The following is a 12,131-nucleotide window of genomic DNA, read 5'->3' on the forward strand; positions in this document are numbered from 1 at the left end:
TGAGACAAGTGAAACCAAAACGCAAGCCCCTCTTTGTGATTCTCTTGCACCCGCTTTTCTTCGCCTTCACAGGGAAGTAGACCTACATACTGACATCGATGAAAAGAAAGACGTCTCGTGTCAGAAATTACTGTTTTCCGCGACACTCACCAGTGACCCGGGAAAGCTTGCGGCTCTGGATCTCCGACATCCAAAGTACTTTGTTGTGCAAGGTCTATCTGAAGAATCCGAAATCGATGGTATTCCCAACATTATTGCGGAACGGTTCACCATGCCCGAAGCACTAAAGGTACGCGACAACAAATTTAATCCTGCCAAAAGCTCACTCATAAATCACAGGAACACATGATAATTTGCGAGGCCCCTCAGAAACCATTAATGCTCTTCCATCTTGTATACAACCATTCCGTCCGCAATGCACTTGTTTTCACCAAGTCGTCCGAATCGGCCTCTCGTCTTGTCCGTTTGTTCGAATTCTTCGAGGCTGCTACCCCCTCCAATGAAAATCCAATTGCGGTTCGGTCGTATTCGAGTGATCTTCCTACTAACGAACGCAGGACCATATTGGAGAAATTCAAGGCTCAAGAGGTCCATCTGGAAGTTTAATACATTTTGTTCCCGCGACCTTCTGTACTGACCATACTTTAGACTCATATGCTCGGATCTCATATCAAGAGGTATCGACATCAGTCATGTATCGCACGTAGTCAGTTATGACGCACCGGTGGATATAAGAAAGTATGTGCATCGGGTTGGTCGAACTGCTCGAGCGGGGAGGACTGGAGACGCTTGGACGTTGGTTGAAGAACAGGAGGTATGACACTTGATGACCAGCCAACCTGTGCCATTCTCGCTCATTGAACTTTCAGGCACATTATTTTAAATCTATGTTAAGAAGCGCTGGTCACCTGGAAAAGGTTCAACGAATGAGAGTATCAGAGAAAGATACAGCTTCGCTTTCATCGGCGTACGAGGTCAGTACACATAATCTATTCTCATGCAGTGCAGATAATAGATGCGCGTCCTCCTAGATATCTCTGCGGAGCCTCCGAGACGCGTACACACGATAGTTTTTAGCGACCCTGATGAGCCCTGTTCACTGGTCAATGTCAACGTTGGCAAGCTTTAGTGGAGGATTGAAGTTGATCGTGATAAGTCACATGTACCAACTTCGTGTGATGATCAATCCTTTCCTTAATTCTTTGCATTGTGGTCGATTGCATTTGCATCGACTCCAGTTAAATTCCAGAGCAGCACTAAACGTTTGCTCAACTCTTGCCAAGGGATTCTGTGCGCCAACCGCAAATTTGTAAACTAGGCGCGATTGGCTATATGTCATACAGCGGCACTCAGTCGCAACTCCGCATAATTATTTAGCTCATTCAAGTTATGTATCGACTTCGGCATCACAATAATCGTACGTGCGATAGACCATGCGTCCTACCTAACAAAACGGTGACATTTTAGGTGCGCTGAATGCACAATTTTTTTTTCACCGCTGATGAAGCACAACTTGGACACCTGTCATCGATCGCAGTGATTGATCGAACCTGAGACACTATGTAACTTAGCTAAGACTGTCGTCCCTTAACTGTTACGCCAAAAGGCAGTGATACTGAAAGCTTATGTTTCAGTATCGCAGACAGTATTCATGTAGATTATGGGAACTCTAGTAAGCCAGCGTGCTTACAACCTAATTGACAAATACAACGATTTCGTTCATGTAAACTTTGCAACACCGAGCTGAACACAACCATGATGCGGGCTACGATATTGACGCTGCCTACCACAGTGAAGGTTGAGGAGGTTCCATGATGGATAGGTGATTGCGAGATCACCCGTAGATTGCAAAAATTTGAGGGATACAATTATGAACTCTTATCTTGGCACGTGAGGTTTCACCTGAATTGTGCGTGTAACTTACGATGAAGGGCCATAGACATGGTGCACGCATCAGGTTCTAACGTATACTTCTGCCCCGCCCTCGAACTCATGGAGCTGGTCATAGAGGATGTATCTGTCGCAGGTGGAATTCCACGTAGTGAATGGCGCCTCGCTCGGAACTGTACACAAATCAGAATGTACTATGTATGTTTATTAAGTGATGAACACAGTACATCAGACAGATCTGGGGAGTGAAGAACAAAGTCAACACTACATCAAGGTAGCGACTACTCAGAGCGTAGTGTGGTGAGAGAACGAATCATAAAGGCGTGAACTTTGTTCATCAAAGTATTAGTGGCGATGTGATGGAAGAGAAAATCGAGCATAGAAAACATATCATCACGGAAACTTGAGAGTCTGAAGGGAATAAGATGAGGTGAACGGCCTTATTTGACAATGTTTGAAACGTACTCACTGAAAGGTCTGACAACCGTCTATTGATCAATCATCAATGTCCATCATGACGCGTCTCGCGGCTTCTATACTTCCGTACAAGTCGTCGTCATCGTCCTCGTTATCCACGCTGTCAGCTGCATCATCCGCGGAGACCGGTTTCTTGCTTGGACCACCTTCTCCAGCTTCGTCGATTAGCTTTGCGCTTCCCTAGCAGTCATTGGCGAATGTAGTGGCAGTACTAGTGATGGACGCTTCAGGCAGCAACTACATGAATATCACCTGATAGATACGCGGGTCATTCTTGCTGTGGCGGTTATACAAGGATTTTTGAGCAAAAACACCCTGATGATAATTAGAATCACAGGATGCAAAGATTCGATGCTCACAAATCACGATTGCTGGGTTGGCTCGGTAACGTTGCAGGTTGAGGCCCAGGGTAGTATGCACGAGGAAACACTTATTTTTGTCATGTGAAACATACAAAATAATTTCCACGATATGCGCATGCAAGTGAGAGAACAATTGGTAAAGCCTCAACGGTATGTCTTTCCATTGGACAGGTACTGAGTTTAAAAATGGAAATTAATTCGGGAGTCGGGATCCGTTGGACCATGAATTGAAACTCAGATAGGCTTATAACCTTTTATAACCTGAATCTCGTAAGCAGCCGAATCGTGATGGCCCGAAAATTTAGTCAGCAGTATAACGAACATGCTTCGGATAACTGCACATTGTACGTACAAGTATAGTACTACTTAACACGAGACCAATTACCAGGGTCGAGGGTTAGTATCTCTTGTCTTTCTGCACCGACTGATGGAGCCTTCTAAACCAGTCAGGTTCAAAGATATTGAGATCGACACCGCTGAGAAGGCTCCGAGTCAGGCATCTGAATCGGAGTCCGAGTCAGCCAATGGTCGAAACATGAAATCGTTTATATCTCGGTGAGTACTAGATGTTGCGGTTGTAGGCTTGCTGGCTATCAGTAATTCGCATTCCACCTTCCGCTATGACATTGTTACATCATTAATGATCTCTCCTTGTGTCCTAGGTTTTTTCTGTTTGGGAAGAATGGTAGTCCTCCTCCCCCAAAGAAATCTATCCATGACACAGATTTAATCCCTGAGGCCACAGCTGGCTTCGCCAGTCTTCTATGGTTCACCTGGATAACACCTTTGCTTTCCCTTGGCTATGCTCGTCCACTCGAGTCATCCGATCTTTATCGACTCCAGGAAGAACGCGGCGCCTTGCCAATTGCCGATGCCATTTTAACATCGTTCAAGACTCGGCAAAACAAGGCTGCTGAATACAACGAACGTTTGGCTAAGGGTGAAATTGGACCAGGGTTGAAGGGTTTATGGTGGTCCATACGGGGCGTTCGCGCAGAACGCGAGAAGCAATGGAGGGAAAAGGACGGAAAGCGCAAAGCAAGTCTCATTTTGGCGATGAATGACAGTATCTTTTGGTGGTTTTGGTCTGCTGGTGTTTTGAAAGTCATCGGCGACACAGCACAAATTACCAGTCCCCTCGTCGTCAAGGTCAGAACCTTTCTGCAAAATTTCTTCCCTGATCACTCATGCCGGTGTCTGTAGGCGATCATCAATTTTGCCACAGTGTCTTACACAAACCATCTAACTGGTCAATCGACGCCTCCTATTGGCGAGGGAATTGGCCTTGCGTTTGGCTTATTGGCTTTACAACTCATCGCGTCATGGTGCACCAATCACTTCTTCTACCGTAGCATGTCCAGTGGTGTCCTTCTTCGTGGCGGTCTTATCACGGCAATATACTCGAAATCACTTCAACTCAGCGCGAGAGCTCGCGTCCACTTAAGTAATGGCGAATTGGTCAACCACATATCTACCGATGTCTCCCGGATAGACTTCTGCCTGGGTTACTTCCACATGTCATGGACGGCTTTGATTCAGCTCACTATTTGCCTGGTCTTGCTATTGATCAATCTCGGCCCGAGTGCACTCGCCGGTTTTGCGCTTCTCGTTGTCGCGACCCCCGTCCAGACATATACTATAAAACGCCTCTTTTCCCTTCGCATGAAAAGCATGGTGTGGACAGATAAGCGTTCTAAGATATTACAAGAGGTCCTCAGCGGCATGCGTGTCATCAAGTTCTTTTCCTGGGAAGTTCCATTCCTGAAGCGTATTTCTGACTATCGACGGAGCGAGATGATGTACGTGAAGTTGCTACCTGTTGCCCGGGTCTTGGTTAATATTTATTTCCCATTCAGATATATCCGCACCCTCCTGATCATGAGAGCTGCGATGAACGCCGTTGCCCTTTCTCTCCCAAGTATCGCTTCTGTCATTGCCTTTGTCACATATTCGTTGACTGGACACAGTCTTACGGCGGCGAATATATTCACTTCGTTGACCTTGTTCAACTTAGCCCGCATGCCTTTGATGTTTTTACGTGCGTGATAAATTGACATTTGCAGTCTGTAATCTCACATACCTTTCCAGCCTTGTCTCTGAGCAGCATTGCTGACGCAGCCACAGCATGCGACAGGCTGCTGGTTGTTTTTGAAGCAGAAACGCTTGACGAGAAACTCGTCACAAATGGCGACATGAACGTCGCCGTCAGAGCTGAAGGTGCCAGCTTTACATGGGATAGTCCGCCTGCTCGGCCCGAGGATCCAAAAAAGAAGGGCAAGGGCGGCAAGATGGGCAAGCAAAAACTCCCTTCAACGCCCTTACCAGCTCCTGCAGACAATGAAAATATCTTCAAAGTTACGGACATTGACTTGGAAATTCCACGGGGCCAACTCGTTGCCATCGTTGGAGCCGTCGGCGCGGGAAAAACCTCCCTCCTTCAAGGTCTTATTGGCGAAATGCGGCGCACTTCTGGTAGCGTCGATTTCGGTGGCTCCGTTGGTTATTGTGCCCAAGTCGCGTGGATCCAGGTGGGCTCACTGATTAGTCTTTTGGCATCGGCGACTAAGAGACAAATAGAATACAACCATCCGGGAAAACATCTGCTTCGGTCGTCCATTTGAAGAGGAGCGTTACTGGAAGGCCGTCCGAGATGCATGCTTAGAGCCTGACTTGGATATGTTGCCCAATTACGACCTTACAGAAGTTGGCGAGAAGGCAATGTCTGTTCTTCGTCCTGCAGGACTACTAACTGATGCTTTGCATAGGGTATCTCACTCTCTGGCGGCCAAAAGCAACGCATCAACATATGTCGCGCGATCTATTGCAATACCGACATCCAAATTTTCGACGATCCACTGTCTGCTCTAGATGCCCACGTCGGAAAGGCAGTATTCCAGAATGTATTAAAGAAAAACCCAGACAAAACTCGCATCCTTGTTACCCATGCCCTCCACTTCCTTCCTGAGGTCGACTATATATATACTCTAGTTGACGGGCGCATTGCCGAACGTGGCACATACGCCGAACTCATGGCTAATGACGGTACATTCTCCAAATTTGTCTCAGAATTTGGGTCGAAGGAGGATTCTACAAAGAAAGAAGAGAAAGCAGCGGAGAGTGAAAAGATCGAAGACAAGAAAATTCAGAAAGGATCCGCCGGGAAAGCGATGATGCAAGAGGAAGAGCGCAACACTGGTGCCATAAAGTGGGAAGTATACCGAGAGTACCTCACAGCAGCTCACGGCTCTGTGCTCTTGCCGCTGTTACTGCTCTCTGTAATCCTCATGCAATGCTCCAGTGTCATGTCTTCGTATTGGTATGTGATTTCTGCATCTCGTGGTCATTTCACTAATGTAGTTCGTTAGGCTCGTTTACTGGGAAGAAGAGTACGTGGATGTCACAGACCCCTATGAATTTAAGTGCTCACTACCTCTATAGAAAATGGCACCAATCGGCAGGATTCTATGTGAGTTCTTCTGTTGGGCATGACCGACGCACCACTGATGGTTGTCAATGCAGACTGGCATCTATGCTGCTCTTGGTATCTCCCAGGCGTTGACAATGTTCATGATGGGAGGTACTTTTGCAGTACTCACTTACTATGCTTCCCAACAGTTGCACAGGGTAAGTCCCTCGTTACTTATTTGTGGATGCTGATCCTAACTCCTTTTGCCAGAGATCAATTCAGCGAGTCATGTATGCCCCGATGAGTTTCTTCGAGACAACGCCTTTAGGTCGCATCATGAATCGCTTTACCAAAGGTATGTTCCAAAAGGTGTCGATCATCCGGATTTTCTGACATAAAGTGGAAGATATCGATACTGTGGATAATTTAATTGGCGGTGAGCACTTGAGTATTGAAGTCCTTTCGTGGATCATTTCTGACGAGAATAAATCTCGCGTTTTCAGATTCCCTCAGGATGCTCACATCAACAGCATCACAAATCATCGGGGCAATCATTCTCATATCCATCATCATACCATATTTCCTTATCGTAGCCTTCTTCATCTTAATCGGCTATTACTATGCTGCATTGTTCTACCGTGCGAGTGCACGTGAGTTGAAGGTCGGTCATTTTGATGAAGTTTGTCGAATTCCTACCGACGCGGAAGTTCACAGCGTTTGGATGCACTCCTGCGATCCTCACTTTATTCTCACTTTTCTGAGTCATTATCGGGCTTGACTACCATTCGCGCTTACGGCGAACTGGACCGATTCCGCGTAGAAAATATCCAACTCACTGATGTCGAGAATCGGTAAGAACTGTAATTTCACATGGTCTTGATCATTGCTGATGTTTTTCAGTGCTTACTGGCTGACAGTTGTCAACCAGCGATGGCTCGCCATACGTCTTGATTTCCTCGGCTCGCTACTGACTCTCGCTGTCGCGCTATTGACTGTTGGGATTCGATTCAGCATCTCTCCGGGGCAAACTGGCGTGACGCTCTCGTATATCGTGATGGTGCAACAGGTAGTGTTCCGTTGTTCCTTTTTGTTCGAGTTTCCGTTGACGATCCATTCAGTCTTTCTCATGGATGGTCCGCCAAGTTGCTGAACTCGAGAACAATATGAATTCCGTGGAGCGTGTCGTGCACTATGCAAAAGAAGTCGAACAGGAAGCCGCACATGAAGTCGAAGACAGCCCTGCGCCAGCCGACTGGCCTTCTCACGGCGAAATCGTCATGAAGGATGTGGTTATGAGATACCGCCCGGAGTTACCACCCGTTCTGAAGGGCCTGAGTATGTCACTCTCTCCTGGAGAGAAGATTGGTGTCATTGGCCGGTGAGTGTCTTTTTTGTTCTATGTAACTCCTGTGACTTATGGGACGTAGGACTGGTGCCGGGAAGTCATCCATCATGACCGCTATCTATCGCATGGTAGAACTAGCATCAGGGTCGATATCCATTGATGGCGTGGACATTTCGACCGTTGGTTTAGCGCAGCTCAGAAAAGGATTGTCGATTATCCCTCAGGATGCTGTAAGTGGCGTGTATAGCGTCTGTTTGAACTTGAGCTGATTATGCGACATGCCTGCAGTTTCTTTGTGCGTGATAACGCGCTAAATATGGGAACCTGTTAACTGACCGTTTCACTAGTCTCCGGTACTCTTCGGACTAACCTTGATCCTTTCGGGCTGCACGATGATGCCAAGCTTTATGATGCAATGAAGCGGGCGTATCTTGTGGATTCAAATAGTGATCTTCCGCCTACCTCGGTATCGTCCCCTGCTGAAGGGCAGTCGGCGCCTAGATTTAGTCTCGACAGCCCTATCGATGACGAGGGCGGTAATTTGTCGATCGGACAACGTTCTCTTGTCTCGCTTGCGAGAGCTCTCGTGAATGACACCAAGATCCTAATTCTTGACGAGGCTACGGGTAATTCCGATATTTATCCTGGTAGCGAATATCTTCTCATGGATTTCTATGTAGCTTCCGTCGACTACGAGACCGACAGCAAGATCCAGCATACCATCGCCAATGAGTTCAAAGAACGCACAATCCTGTGCATTGCACGTAAGTTCGAGAATACGTGTCGCTTTGCATTGACTTGAAGCAAACATCTAGATCGTCTTCGGACTATCATTGGATACGACAGGATATGCGTAATGGATGCTGGGATGATTGCTGTACGTCCACATGTCTTTAAGTTGTTCTATTCCGTACTGACCATTCATTCAGGAATTCGATAACCCCATTAATCTCTTCGCCATGCCGGATAGTATATTCCACGGAATGTGCGAACAATCTTCTATCACTCTCGATGACATTATTTCTGCGTCCAAACACACGGCGTAATGGCTCGTGCCTAGACTATAGACTACATACAGATCCGCAGGTTATCTTAAGATACAGTTAAAGTGCTTGCAATTACGTTATGCAAAGATTATATGTACACTGAAAGGGAATGCAATGAACAAAATACAAGCGAAAGTCAATGAATACAGTGGTTAGGCGGTCTGATCATGTAGGGCCGAAGATCTAGGGCGGCCTCTGCACTTTGTCTTCCAAACTCTCCCGGTCCCATACCATCTGGAACTGAGATCACCAATCTCTCACATACGATATTCTTCAAACCCGCCACGGCACTGCAGATATGATACTATTCAGCTGGGCCTGTCTCGTTAAACCTACCTGGGAGAACGCCCCAGATTGCAATCAGAGCTGATAGACATTTTGCACAGCACGTGCACTCGCAATACTTGACAGTTGTACTAGAGTTGGAGTTGCTGGCATGGCGTGGCTGGGGCGCGGGCAGGATATGGTGAAATGGAGGACGTCAATAGATAGATGTACTTGCGTTTCAAGCAAGATCGAACAGAAAGTTAACTGCCGTCGGTTGATTCCCAAAACGACGGTTCCCTGTTCGACCACCTTAGTCTAATGAAGAAACTGAGGTTAAACAACAGCGGTTGGGCTAGAATCGACCATTAGCTAACAGGCAGGCTGTTGAATGTTGAACGACCATGTCGTTACGGTATTGAGATAGATAGTTGGACGCCAGGCCTCAGGTTCAATTACCAACTCGAAACGTGATGTCAACTTTAACCTATAAAGAATGGCAATAGAGAACAGCAAAGGCAAAGCTGAGGAGACGAGCGAACGGAATGTGCGGTCCGGGAGGAAAGACAAAGCAACCACAACAACAAAGAAAGAGCAGCTCCATCCAAGGTGAATCGCGACCATCATGGTGTGACGTGCCTGGACAACCGCAACCGCAACACCTCGCCGCATAATCAGGGATCGAATCAAGACGCCGATCCTAATTCTTGACGAGGCTACTAGTAATTCTGATATTCACTCCGGTAGCGAATACATCATGGATTCATATGCGGCTTCCGTCGACTACGAGGCCGACAGCAAGATCCAGCATGCCATTTTAAGGAACGCACATTGCACGTAGGTTCGTGAAGACTCGTCGGCGTATTGACTCATACCTAGACTACATTGCGAGTGCAAGTGCGAGCGCGCGAGGTGTGCAATTGAGAAGGTGTCGAGCGAGACTGGAATCCGTGACCGTGCTTGTGATCCGATTGTCAATATAGCCACCCCGAGTCAAGTCAGGGCGCCAGTCGGAGTTCTTTGCAAGAGTGAAGGCGAGACGGAAATAGGGGATAAGACCACCTGGGTCGGTCAAGGCAGGCAAATCATTGCCACAAGTAAAAAGTGCGGTGACTCTGGGCTCGGAGAGCACCGAGTCTCGTAAGGACTCGTCAGCTCCACCAGTAGTGCTGAACTTGACAAGGTCTTGTCGGGCGTTACAGATGATATTTGACGCGGAACTGCGAAATGGATCAAGTTGATTTCCGCCCATGTGGCGAATGAGGGCACGGCAGTAACTTAAAACCATTCTCCAATATGATCATTGATTGTATATCGAACGCCAATACAAAAAGACTACGTGAGGTAACGAACTGGTGTTAGGCATACGCTATCCAAACTATTGACATTATCTTCCGCATCCATCACCTCTATCAAATTTACGCAATGACACTGACTTCCAAGGGCATCTGGATACCTTCATGCATCTTGCCCTCAACCATAGGGGTCATGAGTCCAGCATTCAATCGAATGATCTCCACATCTTTGGGGAATCGGTACTCGAAATTCTCGACAAGCTCCACAAGCACGGCTTGCATTTCAAGAACTCTGTGGTTCACGAGTGAGTCCAATGGTCAGTATATCTGATCATGAACTTACGCAAAACGCCAGCTAGTCACAGAAAATGAGAATAAATAATACTCAGTGACTATTTTACTTACCCGATACAAGAACGGAGACCAGCCGCTTTGGTTTGAAACACGTGAGATTGTTTTTCGGGGGAGCAAGAACTTTGATAACTTACAGAAAGTCATTCTGAGAGTGTTGGACTGATTTAGCTCATGAGAGTGTAATGAATGAAGATACACACAGATTGGCGAAAACTCCAACGACGACTTTTCCCTGCCATCGTCCAGGAAACGGCTTGGGTTCCACTCATCCGCGTCTTCTCCCCAAACACTTTGGAGCCTGAGGAATATAATCTAAGTGGGGGAGAAACAACTCAATAACCGATGGAACCAACCTGTTATAAGTGCAAATAGATGCTGTGATGCCTTGGCCTTTCGAGATGGGTATTTCATTAACAATCTTTCCTGACTTGGTCTCAATTGGCTGAGAAAGTGGTATAACATCATCCGAATCTGCCTCCCGGATCAATGTAGGAACTATAGGATGCAATCTGAGTCCCTCCTGGGAGACAAATGAAGATGAGAATAGAATGTCGGAAACAAGCGGCGGACCAACTTTAATAACTGCATTGGTGAAATCATATTATTAAAATCATTAGGCAGCAAATCATCATCGCCACGAGCTTCCAAGTTCGCTCTTGCTTCTTTAATCTCGTCACGGATGCGCCGCTGGTCCTCTGGTGCTTTGAGAGCTCATATAGCACCCACGTGAGAGACGAGGCAGTAGTTATCATGACCTGCGACCAGCAATGTGCTAGAATGCGGCAATCATTAACTGGCATATCATTTGTGATGCTATCTATCACTCCCGCTATATGCGACAAATATTTCTCGTTCACTCAACTGAGCTCGTGCATCTTCCACAAGGTTTGACTGTACTAAGACACCGAAGCTTGTGAGCAATCATACATGAATCATACCTTCGCAGAGAACATACTGAGAATACTGATGATGTCCTACTGCCTTTTTCGGTATCAGCCGCCTTTTCATTGATGATAGTCCTTCCTGTTTGAATGGCTGTTTGCAGGTATGTCGCGAAACGGCGGTACTCTCTGTAAGGCAAATACTTCAAGTACTTCAGAACCGGTTGAGGAAGGAATCTCCAGGTTGACCTAAAGATGATATCCCATGAAGATTGGTACAATAGCGTATCGATGCTGATTCGTGTTAACATAGGGCCTGACTCAGAGTATTATTGCGAGACATACAACAGATTGTTGAACGCTGCACCAACATTATCTACTCCGTTGTCGTCGAGGACTCCGAAACGGTAGTCAAAAGCAACTGCAACCCACAAATATGAATACAATACCTATGAGACAAATTTCGAGCACACACCTTCGCCGATGACATCTAAGGTCATTCTGGACAAGGTCTCATTGACGTTTATTGTACATCATCAGACTTTTCTCCCAATTGAATCATATCTTTCCACTTCTGTGAGAGCTAAATAAAAACATAAGCGGCCTTTCCGTGAGACTTCTTAACTATCTTACCCGAGCTGCCGAACGACGGAAAACGGGCAAAAATGTTCGAAGCGAGCAGCACCAAAAGCAGGATTCATGATCTTCCTGTGCCTTTGATGATCAACCGCTGAAAGATATGAGCTGCATACTGAGACAGTAAAGGTAACAAACGCACAATCTGCAGTCAAAATACTCTCCCCCGTGAAGA

The sequence above is a fragment of the Suillus subaureus genome (assembly GCF_016647635.1).
Source record: "Suillus subaureus strain MN1 chromosome Unknown BJ212scaffold_124, whole genome shotgun sequence".
NCBI classification, from domain to species: Eukaryota; Fungi; Basidiomycota; class Agaricomycetes; order Boletales; family Suillaceae; genus Suillus; species Suillus subaureus.